Below are 7500 nucleotides of genomic sequence, written 5' to 3'. Positions count from 1 at the left end.
TGGTGAGGAGTTATTGGTGAGGAGTTATTGGTGAGGAGACATTGGTGAGGAGAGAGTGGTGAGCAGAGGGTGGTGAGGGGGACATTGGTGAGGGGTGAGTGGTGAGGGAATCAGTGGTGAGGAGTTATTGGTGAGGAGAGAGTGGTGAGGAGACATTGGTGAGGAGTTATTGGTGAGGAGTGAGTGGTGAGCAGAGGGTGGTGAGGAGACATTGGTGAGGAGAGAGTGGTGAGGAGACATTGGTGAGGAGTTATTGGTGAGGAGAGAGTGGTGAGGAGACATTGGTGAGGAGTTATTGGTGAGGAGTGAGTGGTGAGCAGAGGGTGGTGAGGAGACATTGGTGAGGAGTGAGTGGTGAGGGAATCAGTGGTGAGGAGTTATTGGTGAGGAGTAATTGGTGAGGTGAGAAAGGTGAGGAGACATTGGTGAGGAGAGAGTGGTGAAGAGTGAGTGGTGAGGAGTTGTTTTTGAGGAGTAATTGGTGAGGAGACATTGGTGAGGGTACATTGGTGAGGAGTTATTGGTGAAGAGTAATTGGTGAGGAGACATTGGTGAGGATACATTGGTGAGCAGACATTGGTGAGGAGAGAGTGGTGAGGGAATCAGTGGTGAGGACATCAGTGGTGAGGAGTTATTGGTGAGGAGCGGTGAGGAGTGGTGAGGCGACAGTGGTGAGGAGTTATTGGTGAGGAGTTGTTGGTGAGGAGTTATTGGTGAGAAGTGGTGAGGAGTGGTGAGGAGTGGTGAGGAGTTGCCATGGCGACGGCCTCTGTCCGCGTCATAGCTGCTGTGACGCTGTCAACACTCACCCTGCTGGTATCTGGTGAGTGGTGAGTGAGTGGTGAGTGAGTGAGTGGTGAGTGGTGAGTGAGTGGTGAGTGGTGAGTGAGTGGTGAGTGAGTGGGGTGAGTGGTGAGTGAGTGGTGAGTGGTGAGTGAGTGGTGAGTGAGTGGGTGAGTGGTGAGTGAGTGGTGAGTGAGTGGTGAGTGAGTGGTGAGTGAGTGGGTGAGTGGTGAGTGAGTGGTGAGTGAGTGGTGAGTGGGTGAGTGGTGAGTGGTGAGTGAGTGGTGAGTGAGTGGTGAGTGGTGAGTGAGTGGTGAGTGGGTGGGTGAGTGGGTGAGTGGTGAGTGAGTGGTGAGTGGTGAGTGGTGAGTGAGTGGTGAGTGGTGAGAGGTGAGTGAGTGGTGAGTGAGTGGGTGGGTGAGTGGTGAGTGAGTGGTGAGTGGTGAGTGGTGAGTGAGTGGTGAGTTAGTGGTGAGTGGTGAGTGAGTGGTGAGTGAGTGGGTGGGTGAGTGGGTGGTGAGTGGGTGAGTGGGTGGGTGAGTGGGTGGGTGGGTGGGGTGAGTGGGGTTGGTGAGTGAGTGGGTGGGTGAGTGGGTGGGTGGGTGAGTGGGTTGGTGAGTGAGTGAGTGAGTGGGTGGGTGGGTGGGTGAGTGAGTGAGTGGGTGGGTGGGTGAGTGGGTTGGTGAGTGAGTGAGTGGGTGTGGTGGGTGAGTGGGTGGGTCAGTGAGTGAGTGGGTGGGTGGTGAGTGAGTGGTGAGTGGGTGAGTGAGTGGGTGGGTGAGTGGGTGAGTGAGTGGTGAGTGAGTGGTGAGTGGGTGAGTGGGGTGAGTGGGTGAGTGGGGTGGTGAGTGGGTGGTGGTGAGTGGTAAGTGGGTGGTGAGTGGTGAGTGGTGAGTGAGTGGTGAGTGGGTGAGTGGGTGGTGGTGGGTGGGTGAGTGAGTGGTGAGTGAGTGAGTGGGTGGTGAGTGGTGAGTGAGTGGTGAGTGGGTGGTGAGTGGGTGGGTGAGTGGTGAGTGGTGAGTGGAGGGTGAGTGGTGAGTAGTGAGTGGGTGAGTGGGTGGTGAGTGGTGAGTGGTGAGTGAGTGGTGAGTGGTGAGTGGGTGAATGGGTGGTGAGTGGGTGGTGAGTGGTGAGTGGGTGGTGAGTGAGTGGTGAGTGGGTGGGTGGGTGATTGAGTGGGTGGGTGGGTGAGTGGGGTGGGTGGTGGGTGGGTGAGTGGGTGGGTGAGTGTGAGTGAGTGGGTGGGTGGGTGAGTGGGTGGGTGAGTGATGAGTTGTGAGTGGGTGGGTGGTGAGTGAGTGGGTGGGTGGGTGAGTGAGTGGGTGGGTGGTGAGTGAGTGAGTGGGTGAGTGGGTGAGTGGGTGAGTGGTGAGTGAGTGGGTGGGTGGGTGAGTGAGTGGTGAGTGTGAGTGGTGAGTGGTGAGTGGTGAGTGAGTGGTGAGTGAGTGGTGAGTGAGTGGTGAGTGGTGAGAGGGTGAGTGAGTGGTGAGTGAGTGGAGTGGGTGGGTGAGTGGTGAGTGAGTGGTGAGTGGATGAGGTGGTGAGTGAGTGGTGAGTGAGTGGTGAGTGGTGAGGGGTGAGTGAGTGGTGAGTGAGTGGGTGGGTGAGTGGTGAGTGAGTGGTGAGTGGTGAGTGGTGAGTGGTGAGTGAGTGGTGAGTGGGTGGGTGAGTGGGTGAGTGGAGTGGTGAGTGGGTGGGTGGGTGGGTGAGTGGGTGGTGTGGGTGGTGAGTGGGGTGGAGTGGGTGGTGGTGGGTGGGTGGGTGGGTGAGTGGGTGGTGAGTGAGTGGGTGGGTGAGTGGGGTGGGTGGGTGAGTGGGTTGGTGAGTGGTGTGTGGTGAGTGGTGAGTGGGGTGGGTGAGTGAGTGTGGTGTGGGTGGGTGAGTGGGTTGGTGAGTGAGTGAGTGAGTGGTGAGTGGGTGGGTGAGTGAGTGAGTGGGTGGGTGGGTGGGTGGTGAGTGAGTGTGGTGAGTGGGTGGGTGAGTGGGTGGGTGAGTGGGTTGGTGAGTGAGTGAGGTGGGTGGGTGGGTGAGTGGGTGGGTCAGTGAGTGAGTGGGTGGGTGGTGAGTGAGTGGTGAGTGGGTGAGTGAGTGGGGTGGGTGAGTGGGTGAGTGAGTGGGTGAGTGAGTGGTGAGTGGGTGAGTGGGGTGAGTGGGTGAGTGGGTGGTGAGTGGGTGGTGAGTGGTAAGTGGGTGGTGAGTGGTGAGTGAGTGGTGAGTGGTGAGTTGGTGAGTGGGTGGTGGGTGGGTGAGTGAGTGGTGAGTGAGTGAGTGGGTGGTGAGTGGTGAGTGAGTGGTGAGTGGGTGGTGAGTGGGTGGTGAGTGGTGAGTGGTGAGTGGAGGGTGAGTGGTGAGTAGTGAGTGGGGTGAGTGGGTGGTGAGTGGGTGAGTGGTGAGTGAGTGGTGAGTGGTGAGTGGTGAGTGGGTGAATGGGTGGTGAGTGGGTGGTGAGTGGTGAGTGGTGAGTGGGTGAGTGGTGTGGTGAGTGGGTGGGTGGGTGATTGAGTGGGTGGGTGGGTGAGTGGTGAGTGGGTGGTGGGTGGGTGGGTGGGTGAGTGGAGTGGGTGAGTGAGTGAGTGGTGTGGGTGGGTGGTGAGGTGGGTGGGTGAGTGATGAGTGTGAGTGGGTGGGTGGTGGTGAGTGAGTGGTGAGTGGGTGGGTGAGTGGTGGGTGGGTGAGTGAGTGAGTGAGTGGTGGTGAGTGGGTGAGTGGGTGAAGTGTGGTGAGTGGGTGAGTGAGTGGGTGGGTGGGTGAGTGAGTGGTGAGTGAGGTGTGAGTGGTGAGTGGTGAGTGGTGTGGTGAGTGAGTGGGTGGTGTGTGGTGGTGAGTGAGTGGTGAGTGGTGGTGAGTGGTGAGTGAGTGGTGTGAGTGAGTGGTGAGTGAGTGGTGAGTGGTGAGTGGTGGTGAGTGGTGAGTGAGTGGTGAGTGAGTGGTGGTGAGTGAGTGGTGAGTGGTGAGTGAGTGGTGGTGAGTGAGGTGAGTGGGTGAGTGAGTGGTGAGTGGTGGAGTGAGTGAGTGGTGGTGAGTGGGAGTGGTGAGTGAGTGGGTGAGTGGGTGGTGGAGTGGGTGAGGTGGGTGGGGTGAGTGAGTGGTGTGAGTGAGTGGGTGGGTAGGTGGGTGAGTGAGTGGGTGAGTGGTGAGTGAGTGAGTGGGTGGGTGGGTGAGTGGGTGAGTGAGTGAGTGGGTGAGTGAGTGAGTGAGTGGGTGAGGTGAGTGAGTGGTGAGTGAGTGAGTGGGTGGGTGAGGGAGTGAGTGAGTGGGTGAGTGAGTGGGTGAGTGGGTGGGTGAGGTGTGTGAGTGGGTGAGTGAGTGGTGTGAGTGAGTGAGTAGTGGGTGGTGGGTGGTGATGGTTGAGTGAGTGGTGGTGGGTGGGTGAGTGAGTGGGTGAGTGGGTGAGTGGGTGGGTGAGTGAGTGGGTGGCGTGGGTGGGTGGATGTGTAGGTGGGTGAGTGGTGTGTGGTGAGTGGTGAGTGAGTTGGTGAGTGAGTGGGTGGGTGAGTGGTGAGTGAGTGGTGAGTGGGTGGGTGAGTGGTGAGTGTGAGTGGTGGTGGTGAGTGGTGAGTGGTGAGTGGGTGAGTGGGTGGGTGGGTTGTGAGTGGTGTGAGTGAGTGAGTGTGGTGGGTGGGTGAGTGGGTGAGTGGGTGGTGAGTGGGTGGGTGAGTGGGTGTGAGTGAGTGAGTGAGTGGGTGAGTGGTGAGTGAGTGAGTGGGTGAGTGAGTGGGTGGTGAGTGAGTGAGTGAGTGAGTGGGTGGTGAGTGAGTGAGTGGGTGAGTGAGTGGGTGGGTGGGTGGGTTGTGAGTGGGTGAGTGAGTGAGTGTGTGGGGTGAGTGGGTGGAGGGTGAGTGAGTGTGTGAGTGGGTGAGTGGGTGAGTGGGTGAGTGAGTGAGTGAGTGGGGAGTGAGTGAGTGAGTGAGTGGGTGGGGGTGAGTGAGTGAGTGAGTGGGTGAGTGAGTGGGTGAGTGGGTGGGTGAGTGGTGAGTGGGTGAGTGAGTGGGGTGAGTGAGTGAGGAAGTGGGTGAGGTGGGTGGGTGAGTGGTGAGTGGTGATTGAGTGGGTGAGTGGGTGGGTGAGTGGGTGGGTGAGTGAGTGGGTGGGTGGGTGAGTGGGTGGGGTGTGTGGGTGGGTGAGTGGTGAGTGAGTGGTGAGTGGGTGGGTGAGTGAGTGGTGAGTGGGTGGTGAGTGAGTTGGTGAGTGAGTGGTGAGTGGGTGAGTGGTGAGTGAGTGAGTGGTGAGTGGGTGGGTGAGTGGTGAGTGGTGAGTGGTGAGTGAGTGAGTGGTGAGTGGTGAGTGGGTGAGTGGGGTGGGTGGGTGGGTGGGTTAGTGAGTGGGTGGAGTGAGTGAGTGGGGTGGGTGGGTGAGTGAGTGGGTAGTGGGTGAGTGAGTGGGTGGGTGGTGAGTGGGAGTGGTGAGTGGGTGGAGTGAGTGGTGGGGTGAGTGAGTGGGTGAGTGGGTGAGTGAGTGAGTGAGTGGGTGAGTGAGTGAGTGAGTGAGTGGGTGAGTGAGTGGGTGGTTGGGTGGGTTTGTGAGTGGGTGGAGTGAGTGAGTGAGTGGGTGAGTGAGTGGTGGGTCAGTGAGTGAGTGAGTGGGTGAGTGTGTGAGTGGGTGAGTGAGTGGTGAGTGAGTGGGTGAGTGAGTGTGGTGAGTGGGGTGAGTGAGTGAGTGGGTGTGTGGGTGAGTGGGTGAGTGGGTGGGTGAGTGAGTGAGTGGGTGAGTGATGTGAGTGAGTGAGTGGGTGAGTGAGTGAGTGAGTGGGTGAGTGAGTGAGTGGGTGAGTGAGTGAGTGAGTGAGTGAGTGGGTGAGTGAGTGAGTGAGTGGGTGAGTGAGTGGGTGGGTGGGTTAGTGAGTGGGTGAGTGAGTGAGTGAGTGGGTGAGTGAGTGAGTGAGTGAGTGGTGAGTGAGTGAGTGAGTGGTGAGTGAGTGAGTGAGTGAGTGGGTGAGTGAGTGAGTGGGTGAGTGAGTGGGTGAGTGAGTGAGTGATTGGTGAGTGGGTGAGTGAGTGAGTGAGTAGGTGAGTGGGTGAGTGAGTGAGTGAGTGGTGAGTGAGTGAGTGAGTGGGTGAATGAGTGGGTGAGTGAGTGAGTGAGTGGGTGAGTGAGTGAGTGGGTGAGTGAGTGGGTGAGTGAGTGAGTGAGTGGGTGAGTGAGTGGCTGAGTGAGTGAGTGAGTGGGTGAGTGAGGTGGGTGAGTGAGTGAGTGAGTGGGTGAGTGTGTGAGTGAGTGAGTGAGTGGGTGAGTGAGTGAGTGAGTGAGTGAGTGAGTGAGTGGGTGAGTGAGTGAGTGGTGAGTGGGTGAGTGGAGTGAGTGGGTGAGTGAGTGGGTGAGTGAGTGAGTGAGTGGTGAGTGAGTGAGTGGGTGAGTGAGTGAGTGAGTGGGTGAGTGAGTGAGTGAGTGAGTGGGTGAGTGAGTGAGTGAGTGGGTGAGTGAGTGAGTGAGTGAGTGGCTGAGTGAGTGAGTGGGTGAGTGAGTGGGTGAGTGAGTGAGTGAGTGAGTGGGTGAGTGAGTGAGTGGGTGAGTGAGTGGGTGAGTGAGTGAGTGAGTGGGTGAGTGAGTGCTGAGTGAGTGAGTGGGTGAGTGAGTGGGTGAGTGAGTGAGTGAGTGGGTGAGTGGGTGAGTGAGTGAGTGGGTGAGTGAGTGGGTGAGTGAGTGAGTGAGTGAGTGAGTGAGTGGGTGAGTGAGTGGGTGAGTGAGTGAGTGAGTGGTGAGTGAGTGGAGTGAGTGAGTGAGTGGCTGAGTGAGTGAGTGGGTGAGTGAGTGGGTGAGTGAGTGAGTGAGTGAGTGGGTGAGTGAGTGAGTGGTGAGTGAGTGAGTGGGTGAGTGAGTGGTGAGTGAGTGAGTGGGTGAGTGAGTGAGGTGAGTGAGTGGCTGAGTGAGTGAGTGGGTGAGTGAGTGGGTGAGTGAGTGAGTGGGTGAGTGAGTGGGTGAGTGAGTGGGTGAGTGAGTGAGTGAGTGAGTGGTGAGTGAGTGGGTGAGTGAGTGGGTGAGTGAGTGAGTGAGTGAGTGGGTGAGTGAGTGGGTGAGTGAGTGAGTGAGTGAGTGAGTGGGTGAGTGAGTGAGTGAGTGAGTGGGTGAGTGAGTGGTGAGTGAGTGAGTGGGTGAGTGGGTGAGTGAGTGGGTGAGTGAGTGGTGTGAGTGAGTGAGTGAGTGAGTGGGTGAGTGAGTGGTGAGTGAGTGAGTGGGTGAGTGAGTGAGTGGGTGAGTGAGTGGGTGAGTGAGTGGGTGAGTGAGTGAGTGGAGTGAGTGAGTGAGTGAGTGAGTGGCTGAGTGAGTGAGTGAGTGGGTGAGTGAGTGGGTGAGTGAGTGAGTGAGTGGGTGAGTGCGTGAGTGGGTGAGTGAGTGGGTGAGTGAGTGAGTGAGTGAGTGAGTGGAGTGAGTGAGTGAGTGAGTGGGTGAGTGAGTGAGGTGAGTGGGTGGTTAGTGAGTGGGTGGAGTGAGTGAGTGGTGGTGAGTGAGTGGTGAGTGAGTGAGTGAGTGAGTGAGTGGGTGAGTGAGTGAGTGGGTGAGTGGGTGAGTGAGTGAGTGAGTGGAGTGGGTGAGTGAGTGAGTGAGTGAGTGGGTGAGTGAGTGAGTGAGTGGCTCAGTGAGTGAGTGGGTGAGTGAGTGGGTGAGTGAGTGGGTGAGTGAGTGGGTGAGTGAGTGGGTGAGTGAGTGAGTGGGTGAGTGAGTGAGTGGTGAGTGAGTGGGTGAGTGGGTGAGTGAGTGAGTGAGTGGGTGAGTGAGTGG

Source organism: Lampetra fluviatilis, chromosome 73 (assembly GCF_964198595.1).
Source record: "Lampetra fluviatilis chromosome 73, kcLamFluv1.1, whole genome shotgun sequence".
Lineage (NCBI taxonomy): Eukaryota > Metazoa > Chordata > Hyperoartia > Petromyzontiformes > Petromyzontidae > Lampetra > Lampetra fluviatilis.
This window is presented reverse-complemented; position numbering follows the sequence as displayed.